Source organism: Salvelinus sp. IW2-2015, unplaced genomic scaffold, assembly GCF_002910315.2.
Source record: "Salvelinus sp. IW2-2015 unplaced genomic scaffold, ASM291031v2 Un_scaffold3717, whole genome shotgun sequence".
Taxonomy (NCBI): Eukaryota; Metazoa; Chordata; class Actinopteri; order Salmoniformes; family Salmonidae; genus Salvelinus; species Salvelinus sp. IW2-2015.
The window spans coordinates 43019-55680 of record NW_019944994.1 but is presented as its reverse complement, the minus strand read 5'-3'; the positions used below and the strand labels follow the sequence as shown (position 1 = coordinate 55680).

At 40.1% G+C, this 12662-nt stretch overlaps 1 pseudogene; it reads right to left on the bottom strand.

Annotated features, from left to right (window-relative positions):
- Positions 1-5278: 5278 nt before the first annotated feature.
- Positions 5279-6069, bottom strand: LOC112076384 (neurotensin receptor type 1 pseudogene; annotated as a pseudogene).
- Positions 6070-12662: the final 6593 nt, after the last annotated feature.

Genomic DNA, 12662 nt, shown 5'->3' with positions numbered 1-12662 from the left:
TATGATTCCCTGTCCCTCTAGTTGACTAATATCTATGATTCCTGTCCCTCTCAGTAGACTATATCTCTGATTCCTGTCCCTTTCTCAGTAGACTATTGATTCTGTCCCTTCTCAGTTGACTATATCTATGATTCCTGTCCCTTCTCAGTTGACTATATCTATTGATTCCTGTCCTTCTCAGTTGAGATATATTCTATGATTCCTTGTCCCTTCTCAGTTGACTATATCTATGATTCCTGTCCCTTCTCAGTTTAGACTATATGATTCCTGTCCTCTCCAGTTGACTATATCTATGAATCCTGTCCCTTCTCAGTTGACTAATAATTCGTGAATTTCATTTAGTCCATCATTAACGGATGCATCCAAATGGGTTTCTGTTAAAGCTAAAATATGAATATTATTTATGTTGACCAAGTTAAAAAACTCATGTATTTTGTTAGGAAGGCTACATACATTAACCTGAGCTATATGCAGCCCTTTCTTGTCAAGTGGAGATCCATAGAGCATGTATTTCATTATAGTGGAGATCACTAGAGCATGTATTATTCATTATAGTGGAGATCACTAAGAGCATGTATTAATTCATTATAGTGGAGATCACTTAGAGCATGTATTATTCATTATGTGTGGAAGATCACCTAGAGCATGGTTAATTCATTATAAGTGGAGATCAACTAGAGCATGTATTCATATAGTGGAGATCCATAGAGCATGTATTCATTATAGTGGGAGATCATGAGCATGTATCATTTAGTGAGATCAATGAGCCATGTATCATTATAGTGGAGATCAATGGAGGCATTGTTTCTAATTATCTGGAGATTATAGTGGAGATCATAGAGCATGTATCATTATAGTGGAGATCAATAGAGCATGTATTCATTATGTGGAACGATCAATAGCATGTAATCTCATTTATAGTGGGAGATCAATAGAGCATGTATTGCAGTTTATAGTGGGAGATCAATAGAGCATGTATTCGAATGTATAGATGGAGATCAATAGAGCATGTATTCATTATAGTGGAGATCAATTGAGCATGTATTCCTTATATGTGGAGATCACTAGAGCATGTATTCATTATAGTGGAGATCAATAGAGCCATGTATTCATGTATAGTGGGGAGATCAATTAAGCATGTATTCCATTATAGTGGAAGAATCAAAAGAGCATGTAATTCATTACAGTGGAGATCAATTTTAGAGCATGTATATTCATTATACGTGGTAATCAATAGAGCATGTAGTCATTATAGTGGAGATCAACTAGAGTATGTAGTCATTATAGTGGAGATCACTAGAAGCCTGTATTTCATTATAGTGGGAGATCACTAGGTATGTTATTCATTCATAGTGGAGATCAATGAGCTGTATTCATTTATAGTGGAGATCAATGGCAGATTATTATTCATTTAGTGTGGAGATCAATAGAGCATGTATTTATTATAGTGGAGATCAATAGAGCATGTATTATTATAGCGGAGATCAATAGAGCATGTATTCATTATATCAAGGGCTGTTATTATGTAGATCACTAGACGCTGTGTATCATTATAGTGGAGATACACTACGAAGCATGTTATTCCATTATAGTGGAGATCAATAGAGCATGTATTCATATATATGTGGAGACAACTAAGATGTAGGTCATTATACGTGGAGACTGCATAGAGCATGGTATTCATTATAGTGGAGATCATAGAGCATGATAGTCATTATAGTGGAGATTCATAGAGCATGTATTCATGATATAGTCAACTGAGAAGGGACAGGAATCATAGATATAGTCAACTGAGAAGGGACAGGAATCATATAGTCTACTGAGAAGGGACAGGAATCATATAGTCTACTGAGAAGGGACAGGAATCATAGATATAGTCTGTTAATAAGGGACAGGAATCATAGATGTAGTCTGTTTAGAAGGGACAGGAATAGGAATGGTGGGGGTGTAGCATTGTACATTCAGAATCACATACCTTTTAAGAGGAGGGATGACCTTAAATGTATGTCAAATAGAGGCACTATGGGGCTCAAGTACATCTGCCTCACCAGTACATCTGCCTCACCAGGCAGCCATATTGGTAGGATGTGTGTATAGATCTACTAGCTCTAAGGTGTCCTATCTGGATGACTTATGCACTGGGTTTGACCAGGCCACAGATAGTAACAGAGATGTATTTATCTTGAGTGATTTTAATACAAATTGGAAGGATCATAATAATTCATATATAACTAAATTAATGAGATATGCCGAGAGCTGTGGTTTGAAACAAATGATTAATGACACTTCTAGATCATCAACCTAGTTGGGTCATCGTTCAGACACGTGCATTGATCTGATCTTCTGTAATATACCATTGCAATGCTTAAAGGATATATCAATGAAAGTGGGCTGGACAGACCATAATATTGTGGCCATAACCATGAACACTAAGTTTCCATAGAAACCCCGAAGGATTGTGGTCAAGAGAAATTATAAAACATTTAGTCATGAGCAATTTCAAAATGATTTGGCTGCTGTACCCTGGGAGCTGATTTATCTAGAGGATGATTTAAATCGCGCTACAGAAGGTTTTATTGATTTGCTCACTGAGGTAATGGACCACCATGCCCCAGTTAGAAAGAATACTGTGACAAAAGTCTTAGCAGCCAAATTTTAACAAGAAATTGATGAACAGAATTATAGAACACTACGTAAGTATGCCGTTAAAATAAATCGCAAGAAAAAAAAGAAGCTTTATTTTACAACAAAGATTTTATTGATTGTAAAAATGATTGTAAAAATGTATGGAATACAGTGAAGGGCTTACTTGGTTAATCTATGTTATAATGCCCATCTCGTGTGGAAGTTGACAGGAGAACAAGTACAAAACCAGCTGATATTGCCAATCATTGTGCTGAATTTTTTACAAAGAAATTGAATTGATTGAGAGATAATGGAAAAACCCATTCTTCCAAACAAGCTATTGTCCAATGGATTGATAGTCATGTAATGAGAGAGAGAAAGAAAAAAACTTCTCACTTCTCTTTTAGTCTACCATTGGTGTCAGCACAGGAGGTGTTAAACCTATTGAAGTCATTACCCGATGGTAAATCTACAGGTTGTGAGCTCATGGGAAAATGTACTTCGATATGCTGCTCCCCAGATTGCAGCTCCACTGAAATACATATTTTATTGGTCACTGGAAAAGGGGAAATTTCCAAATGTATGGAAGCATGTGTCCAATCCAGAAAGACAGAAAATAACCCATTACTCCAGCCAATAGTCGACCAAGTAGTCTACTCCCTTCACCCAGTAATATATTGGAAGGTATTGTGACTAGACAAATATGGTAGTATATGGAAAAGAACAATCTGATCACAGCCAATCAGCACGCTTATCACAAAAAACATTCCACTACCATTGTATTGTTTGATATGACTGACCAGTGGCTCAATGCTATGGATAATGGCACGTTTGTGGGTGTACTATGTTTAGATTTCAGTGCAGCATTTGATTTAGTGGATCATGAAATAATTTGGACAAAATTACTGCATGATGGGTTCATGGAGGCAGCATTGTATTGGGTACAGTCATATCTAACTGACAGGAAACAGTCCACCTATGTCATGGGTCGTTTTCTTCCCTTCATGCTTTAAACTGTGGAATACCGCAGGGCAGCTGCCTTGGGTCGCTTCTTTACTTAATATATACCAACGATCTTTCTTATGCCTTTTCTGAATCTCAAGCTACTACATTCGCAGATGATACTACAATTTATACAGCAAGACAATCAGTTCGACAGGTACAGCAAGCTTTACAAGTAGATCAGTGAGTGGGTTTTTCCCGGGAAACAAATTTGTTTTGAACATCAAGGAAACCAAGGTTATGTTGGTCTGTTCCACCAGGAAAAGACCAACACAACATGGGATGCAATTGAGTATTGGGGGAGTAAAAATGTATGAAGTTGCAGATACCAGACTACTAGGGGTGCAGCTAGACAACTGCTTATCATGGTCATCTCAAATAACTCATATATGTATAAAAAAATAAAAATGCTCAGAAGGATAGCTAAATATTTACTGGGAAAGATAATTTAGCAAACAACCCAAGCATTAATTGTGAGTCAGGTGATCTATTGTTCGGTGGTCTGGGTGAAATGCAACAGCAAGTTAAATTAAATTAGGAGGCTGCAGATTGAACAGAACAAAGCAGCAAGTGCTGTTTTAAGGTGGAGATATGATTATTCTGTTGTAGTCATGCACAATGCTCTTGGGTGGTCATTGATCAACAAGATAATTGAAAAAACATGCTCAATTTATTTCACAATGTACACCATTTAAAACGGCCAAACTACATCCACAACAGTATTCAGTTGGTACGAGACAGACATTCAGTAAATACTAGGATTTTCCACCATCTATGTGTTATCCAGACAGAAAAGAGAAATAGGCAAAACAACATTTCGATTCAATGCAAAAATGAAATTGAATAATGTATCTGAGAAACCCAGAAACCTTTCAATATATACATTCAAACAGTACTTTAGAACCATTTAGATATACTAAATTGGAAGGTTTTGCAGGACTATGGCAGATGAAGGAACCACTATTTTTTAAGACTGTCAGAATTATTTATCTGGTCAATATGTCAGTTGTTTGTAACAGTGTGTTATATGTGAAAATGCGATTGTATAATACATTGTATGTTAATGTTTAAGGACTCTTGGAAGATTAGTCCTAATGAGGACTAAGAGAGATCCTAATAAAACAAAAGAATTCTCCTTCTCACTCTCTTCCCCCCCTCTCTCGGTGGGAGGTGTGTGTGGGTGTGTGTGTGTGTGTGTGTGTGTGTGTGTGTGTGTGTGTGTGTGTGTGGTGTGTGTGTGTGTGTGGTTGTGGTGTGTGTTGTTGCAGTAATACATAGTATTTGACATAGAACTCCTCAGTAGCCCTACAACATGCCCATTTCTTGAATTACTAAATTCACAGTTAAAAATGCTGAAATGAAAAATGAATTACTTAATTTAAACGAATAATAAATGTATTCTTGTGTTTTTTTTCTTCTGATTTGCATTAGTTGTATTTATTCACAGAGGAAGCTAATTGTCAACAGGTAGTGCTGGCACCTTCTCATAAAAGAAAGACAAGTAAATATTTCAGAAATCTGTTATTTAGTTCTGAATGTACTGGAGGAGACATAACTAGACTCGTGCGCCCAAGCCGCTCTTGAAATATTGGTGCGTAAAAATACCACCATAACTGATTGTTGCCGAAGTAAGGAGGACTTTCAAACCCACCTGAATCACTATCTTCAATACGACAGGAGACACGATGGTGGTGCATATCTTCTCCCGGTGGGGTCCATGATACTTCTGTCCCATGGTGAAGAGCATCGGAGAGGCCAGGAGGAACGAAGCCACCCACATCCCGCTGATCAGCTTTTTGGTGCGGCTGCAGGACATGATGCTCTTCGCTTTGAAAGGGTGGCATATCGCCATATAACGCTCGACGCTGAGGCTGGCGATGTTGAACGCCGTGGCATACGAGCAGGCATCCCGAATGAAATAGTAGCCTTTACAAACAACTCCTCCGAACGCCCAAGGATGATGGACCCAGATGAAATTATAGAGCTCGACGGGCATGCTGAGGACTAGTATTAGCAGGTCGGAGACGGCGAGACTGGACAGGTGGTAGTGGACAGTGCTTTGGATATTCTGGAGGGACTTCTTGGTCACCAGGGTGTACAGCGTGACGGAGTTCCCTAAACAGCCGACCGCAAAGAGCGCGATATAGATCACAGTGACCAGGACCTTCGAGTAGATGTTAGTGTTGACGTCCAATGAGTCCTCCTGATCGAGCTCCGATCCGTTGTCAAACAGAGAGTAGTTATCCAGGCGCAGAGAGTAGTTGTTCCCCCGAGTCAGAAGTTTCTGCGCCAGCGCGCGTAACTCTAGAAAGTCGCGCCCTGTCTGTGTGAAATTCAGCTCCATATTGTGTAATGTAAATAACCACTTTTTTTCTGCATCTGCAGAAAGACCGCACTATATTAAAATCCCGTTGAGAAAACACATGTAGTGTTTTCGCGTAAAAGCGGGAAGGGGAGAGTACCGGTTTGAGGCCAAGAGGAAAGTTGTGATGGTTTTATATCTGGCACAGGAGGAGGCGTGCTGGACTCGCAACCTTGAGCGATGACGGAGTGCCATTCAGTGATTGGTGTTTTCTCTTTGTTATAATCCATTGATATTTAACTGTAAATACCTAAAATAGACTCAATCTTAATAAACAGTGTCTTACCATTCCATGTAATAAAAGGTATACATGTATGTCTATAAAATATCTCGCTGGACGGATATATTTTAATGACTGAATGAAAAGGAGAATGGTCGTTCCACGAAATGAGTGCCMTTTGCGTCGCTTTGATAAGTAGACATTGTGCACCAATATTGCATTTTAAAAGCCTGTTATATTAAATGAAGTTCCCTTTAATATAGACCACATGGAGAATTCAATAAATAAATATTCTTTATATGAATAAAGGCTTGCTAATGCTCCAAAATTCAGCATTTTGATGTGCCCCTTCTGTCAACCCTTTAAAAATATTTTTTTTATTTAACTAGTCAAGTCAGTTAAGAACAAATTCTTATTTACGACTGCCTACCACAGCCAAACCCGGACAACGCTGAGCCAATTGTGCGCTGCCCTATGGGACTCCCAATCACAGCTGGCTGTGATGCAGCTTGGGTTTGAACTAGGTACTGTAGTGACACCTCTTGCACTGAGATTTAGTGTCTTAGACCACTGTGCCACTCAGCAACTATGTGTCACATCTAGGAATTCACTTTGTCCTAAAAGGTCTAAAATGGTCACCATCGTTGTAAAGTCCTAGTTATTTTGTTGCTTTGACAAAGTCGTTTCTGAACATTATTCTTTGTATCGTGTGATTAGTGATTAATTTATGTTCGTCCCTCATTTTTTAGGTCACCCCTGTTATGTGAACTAAACACTTGTTTTAACATAGTGAAACTATTCCTTAAAAAAAAAAAAAAAAGATCAAAACGCAACATTGAACATCTACTAGTCAAATCAGAGTGTAAAAGTAGGTTAGCTGGTTGTAGTCTCTTGGACCATTTCTGGTGATCTGTGGTGGGAAACCGACTGTGTAGACTAGAGCATAACACTGCGTGTGCCAGATCCTCTCTCCACCCTGGGGTGGGAGACACACACACACACACACACACACACACACACACACCACACACACACACACACACACACACACACACACACACACACACACACACACACCACACACACACACACACACACACACACACACACCAAACACACCACACACACACACAAAACACCCTTTCCCCATAGTGTGTATCGAGGTTAAAAGTAAAAAACTCTTCCAAAGCTGTAAACCGTAAACGACAGATGAATTAAACATGCACAGAGTGAGACGCCCGGTGAATGACCAAAACTCAATGGACAGAAAAGAATGTCGCCGTAGGACAGCCTCTGAAAGGTAATGGGACTTAATGTTCTATCTGTTGCTGCTGAGCCACTGAGGCTGCCAAGTCTGACGTTGCACACAGTTAATCACCTCAGGACGTTACCCACAGTAATCACCTCAGGACGTTACATACAGTTAATCACCTCAGGATGTTACATACAGTTAATCACCTCAGCGTTACATTCAGTTAACACCTCAGAACGTTACATACAGTTAATCACCTCAGGACGTTACCCACAGTTAATCACCTCAGGACGTTACATACAGGTAATCACCTCAGACGTTACATACAGTTAATCACCTCAGGACGTTACCCACAGTTAATCACCTCAGGACGTTACCCACAGTTAATCACCTCAGGAGTTACCCACAGTTAATCACCTCAGGACGTACCCACAGTTAATCACCTCAGGACGTTACCCACAGTTAATCACCTCAGGACGTTACCCACAGTTAATCACCTCAGGACGTTACCCACAGTTAATCACCTCAGGACGTTACATACAGTTAATCACCTCAGGACGTTACACACAGTAATCACCTCAGGACGTTACATACAGTTAATCACCTCAGGACGTTACACACAGTTAATCACCTCAGGGACGTACACACAGTGTAATCACCTCAGGACGTTACCACAGTTAATCACCTCAGGACGTGTACATACAGTTAATCACCTCAGGTACGTTAATACATTACAGTTAATCACCTCAGGACGTTTACATACAGTTAATCACCTCAGGACGTTACACACAGTTAATCACCTCAGGACGTTACACACAGTTAATCACCTCAGGCACATCTCCAGTTTGTGATACAGTTAATTTTTAAATAATTCTCAGAATCCATCTGTGTTTATGCGAAGCCTCAGTGAGATATATTGTTCGATCAAAAGCAGTAGCTTTGTGCTGTAGCTGGCTCACCACGCTGAGGGATGGATGCTTGGTGTGATTTTCAACATTGATACATTTGTCAAACTGAGAAGTTATCATTTTATGTCAATGGGGGGATTATTATTTTCTCTGTGCCTGAGGGCACCACTGTAAACTGTCTGATGTGGGGAGTCTGTCTGTCTGTCTGTCCTCAYACCAGGCTAATTAAATGGCCTGGCTATGCTGGAGGGCTGCTCCACTCTGTCTGCAGGCCTGTCCCAGTCGTCACACAACCACCTATAAGAGCCTCTCAGAGCCCTACTTAGCAGCTACTCCTGGCTCAAAGCTTTTGTGTTTGAGAAAGAGACGTCAGATGATTAATTGTGTGGTAGTATAAGTATACATACGTGTGACGCGTATATACGTGATACGTGCAACACATTTTACCTTCACAATTTTATATAATATGCCAACAAATTAACCATTATGAGTACACGTAAGGGCCCTCTCAAGAACAATATGCAGAGAGGAATTGTCACAGTGAAACTTGACTTGGGTTGATAGAGACACCTTTTGTTATTTCTCTCAGTTCATGTCGATGTAATGTTGATGGTTTGGATTTTTTATGTCACTGGAAAACAACACGATTGAACCTCAGCTAGTACTACCATCCAATTGAAAGGTTTTCAGTTCACACCCCTCGTCTCTCTTTCTATAAATTGCAATTGAAAGTATGTTTCAGACATATAGGATAAGGGTGGACTGAGGCAAAGTGGATGAATGTTTACTCCTTACTGATAAGAAGAGCGGGAGATGTGTGGAGGAGTGCCAAAGGCTCTGGACTCGGGCTGGGCCTTTAACACCACCTGCCTAGCCACAGAAATTCACTCTATATCTTAGACTCAGGAGGGGGGGAGGGCTTGTCTGGGGGGAAAAAAGAGGGTGAAGTGAGGATGATATGGCGTGGGAACACCTTTTGTAACTTGCATCCTGACGGGGGAAGTCTGGGTAAAAGCACGAGGAGGCGTTTAGAGCCTTCATATTTGGTGGACCCCAGCAAAACAGTATCACAAATGGAAATTTGCAAGAAGACATGTTGAGAGATACCAGACGGATGATTTCTCCAACTATAATGTTTCATAGTTTATAATCATATAATTAAAAAGTTAAAGCCATCGACTTTGTTATCTGTAGTTAAAAAAAGGCATGATAACGTAATACGTATTACATGATAACTCAAAATAACATGGACTGTGTTTTAATTTATTAGTATTTTTTTACAAAGCAATATATGAAATAACATTTCTTCCAGCTCCTGAAAGACAATGGATCGCACAATCACATTGCTTGGTAAAACTGGAGTGGGGAAGAGTTCCTCAGGGAACTTGGTCAAGAAATGTTTAAATATGATTATTCTTCCTCATCTGTTACCAAAGATTGTTCAGTAGGGACTGCTATCGCTGTGTAAAATGGTCTGTTTCCCAGTGTGTACATGTCAGTGAGAATATCTTTAATGATACGAAGTAGAGGCTCAGTATTGAGAAGTCAAAATAAAAACAGAGCTTGTCCAGGCTTGATTAGTCGGCTCTGGAAGGTCATGGATCTTTACACATTCTAATAGCCCCTAACACTTAGTCTATTGTCTTCATGTTTTTCATATTCTTCACTGATTTTCAATAGGATGGAAAGAGGGGAAAAAACTGTTTTATAGGAAAAATGGTTGCAGAAGATGTTGTTTATAGTGACTAAGGACAAACACTCCTGTTTCCTGTTGTACCTGTTTTGCAAAATGTGACATTTAAAATATAACTCTGAATGAATATGGAAGTCTGTTCTGATTGTCTTCTCAATTACTTTTAAATTCAACCCTGCCCGTTGTCTTTCTTTTGTTCTCTGTGATCGAGAATAACATTTTCTGTAGACCACTTCCGTGAGACAGGACATTTTAATAAGACAGTTCGCTTTTGTTATGATAATGGTGTGTTCAGATTACAGTACATGTAAGGGGTGCGCACTGGCGACAGAGAAGTCAGACGCAGGAGAGCAAAAACTGTGTTTCCAATCGGCGCAGTTTAATAATGAAAACAACCGGAAAACAGAAAAATCAATAAATGGGTACAAAACCCTACGCACACCAGACATAACGTGCACAAGCACTTAAAAAAACTATACCGGACAAGGACATGGGGGGGGAACAGAACATGTAATTGATGGAATTGGAACCAGGTGTGTGGGAAGACAAGACAAAACAAATGGAAAATGAAAGGCGATGGCTAGAAGACCGGTGACGTCGACCGCCGAACGTCGCCCGAACAAGGAGAGGGACCGACTTCGGAGGAAGTCGTGACAGTACATGCAATGATTATCAGATAACAACAGCTACAATTTTAACATGAATGGTACATCAATTTTAAAAAAGAAGATAATATTKTGTCATTGCTGATGTCGTCTGAAATTGTGAGTTTCTGTATTTATATAATATTGTGTCTATAAGGTGTTTCTTTATGTTACCAGCATTACCCTTTGGCCTCTCCTTAGTGCAATGCCTCTCTAATTCAACCCTGCATATCCACAGCACTTTCAGCTATTCCATCCACTCTCAGAAAAAAAGGGTACAGTATTGTTCCCTGGGTTACAAAAATATGCAATTACACATAATGTACCTTCAGAGGTACACATATGATGTCACCTTTTAGGGTACATGTGCGGATAATCCAGTATAATGGTAAAAGTTTGTACCCAACATTTTTTTTATATAAAAAAGGTACAATCATCTCAACACTCACAAAAAAGGGGTACAGTGAAGGTGAATTTCTGTTTCTCAGGGTACAAATTTGTTTTGTGTATTCTCAAGTCTCTCACTAATGATTCTTGATGGCACTGATCTGTACCTTTGCTTAGCAGAAAGCTACACATTGACATTGTATTGAAGAAAGGTACATACACTAGATGACCACACCTGCTCGTCAAACATCTCACTTTAAAATCATGTGCATTGATATGGAGTTGATCCCCCCTTCGCTGCTATAACAACCTCCACTCTTCTGGGAAGGCTTTCCACTAGATGTTGGAACATTGCTGCGGGGACTTGCTTCCATTCAGCGTTAGTGAGGTTGAGCACTGATGTTGGGCATTTAGGCCTGGCTCGCAGTCGGCGTTCCAATTTATTCCAAAGGTGTTCGATGGGGTTGAGGTCAGGGCTTTGTGCAGGCCAGTCAAGTTCTTCCACACCGATCTCGATAAACCATTTCTGTGTGGACCTCGCTTTTCGCACGGGGGCGTTATCATGCTGAAACAGGAAAGGGCCTTCCCCAAACAAAGTAGGAAGCACAGAATCGTCTAGAAAGTATGCTGTAGCATTAAGATTTCCCTTTACTGGAGCTAATGGGCCGAACCATGAAAAACAGCCCGACTCACTCTCCTTCTCTTTCAAATAGCCCTTACACAACCTGGAGTTGTGTTGGGTACTTGTCCTGTTGAAAAACAAATGATAGTGGGACTAAGCCAAAACCAGATGGGATGTCGTTTCGCTGCAGAATGCTGTGGTAGCTATGCTGGTTAAGTGTGCCTTGAATTCTAAATAAATCAAAGACAGTGTCACCGGCAAAGCACCCCCACACCATCACACCTCCTCCTCCATGCTTCACAGTGGGAACCACAAATGTTGAGATCATCCATTCACCTACTCTGCGTCTCACAAAGACACAGCGTATGGAACCAAAAATCGCACATTCGGACTAATCAGACCAAAGGACAGATTTCCACCGGTCTAATGTCCATTGCTCGCATTTCTTGGCCCAAGCAAGTCTCTTCTTCTTATTGGTAACTTTTATTAGTTTAGTAGTTTCTTTGCAGCAATTCGACCATGAAGGCCTGATTCATTCAGTCTCCTCTGAACAGTTGATGTTGAGATTGTCTGTTACTTGAACTGTGTGAAGCATTTACTGGGGTTGCAATTTTTTAGGCTGGTAACTCTAATGAACTTATCCTCTGCAGCAGAGGTAACTCTGGGTCTTGTGGCGGTCCTCATGAGATTCAGTTTCATCATAGCGCTTGATGGTTTTTGCGACTGCACTTGAAGAAACTTTCAAAGTTCTTGAAATGCTCCTGATTGACTGATCTTCATGTCCTAAAGTAATGATGGACTGTCATTTCTCATTGCTTATTTGAGCTGTTCTTGCCATAATATGGACTTGGTCTTTTACCAAATAGTGATATATTTTGTATACCACCCCTACCTTGTCACAACATATCTGAATGGCTCAAACACATTAGGAAGGAAATCAATTCCAC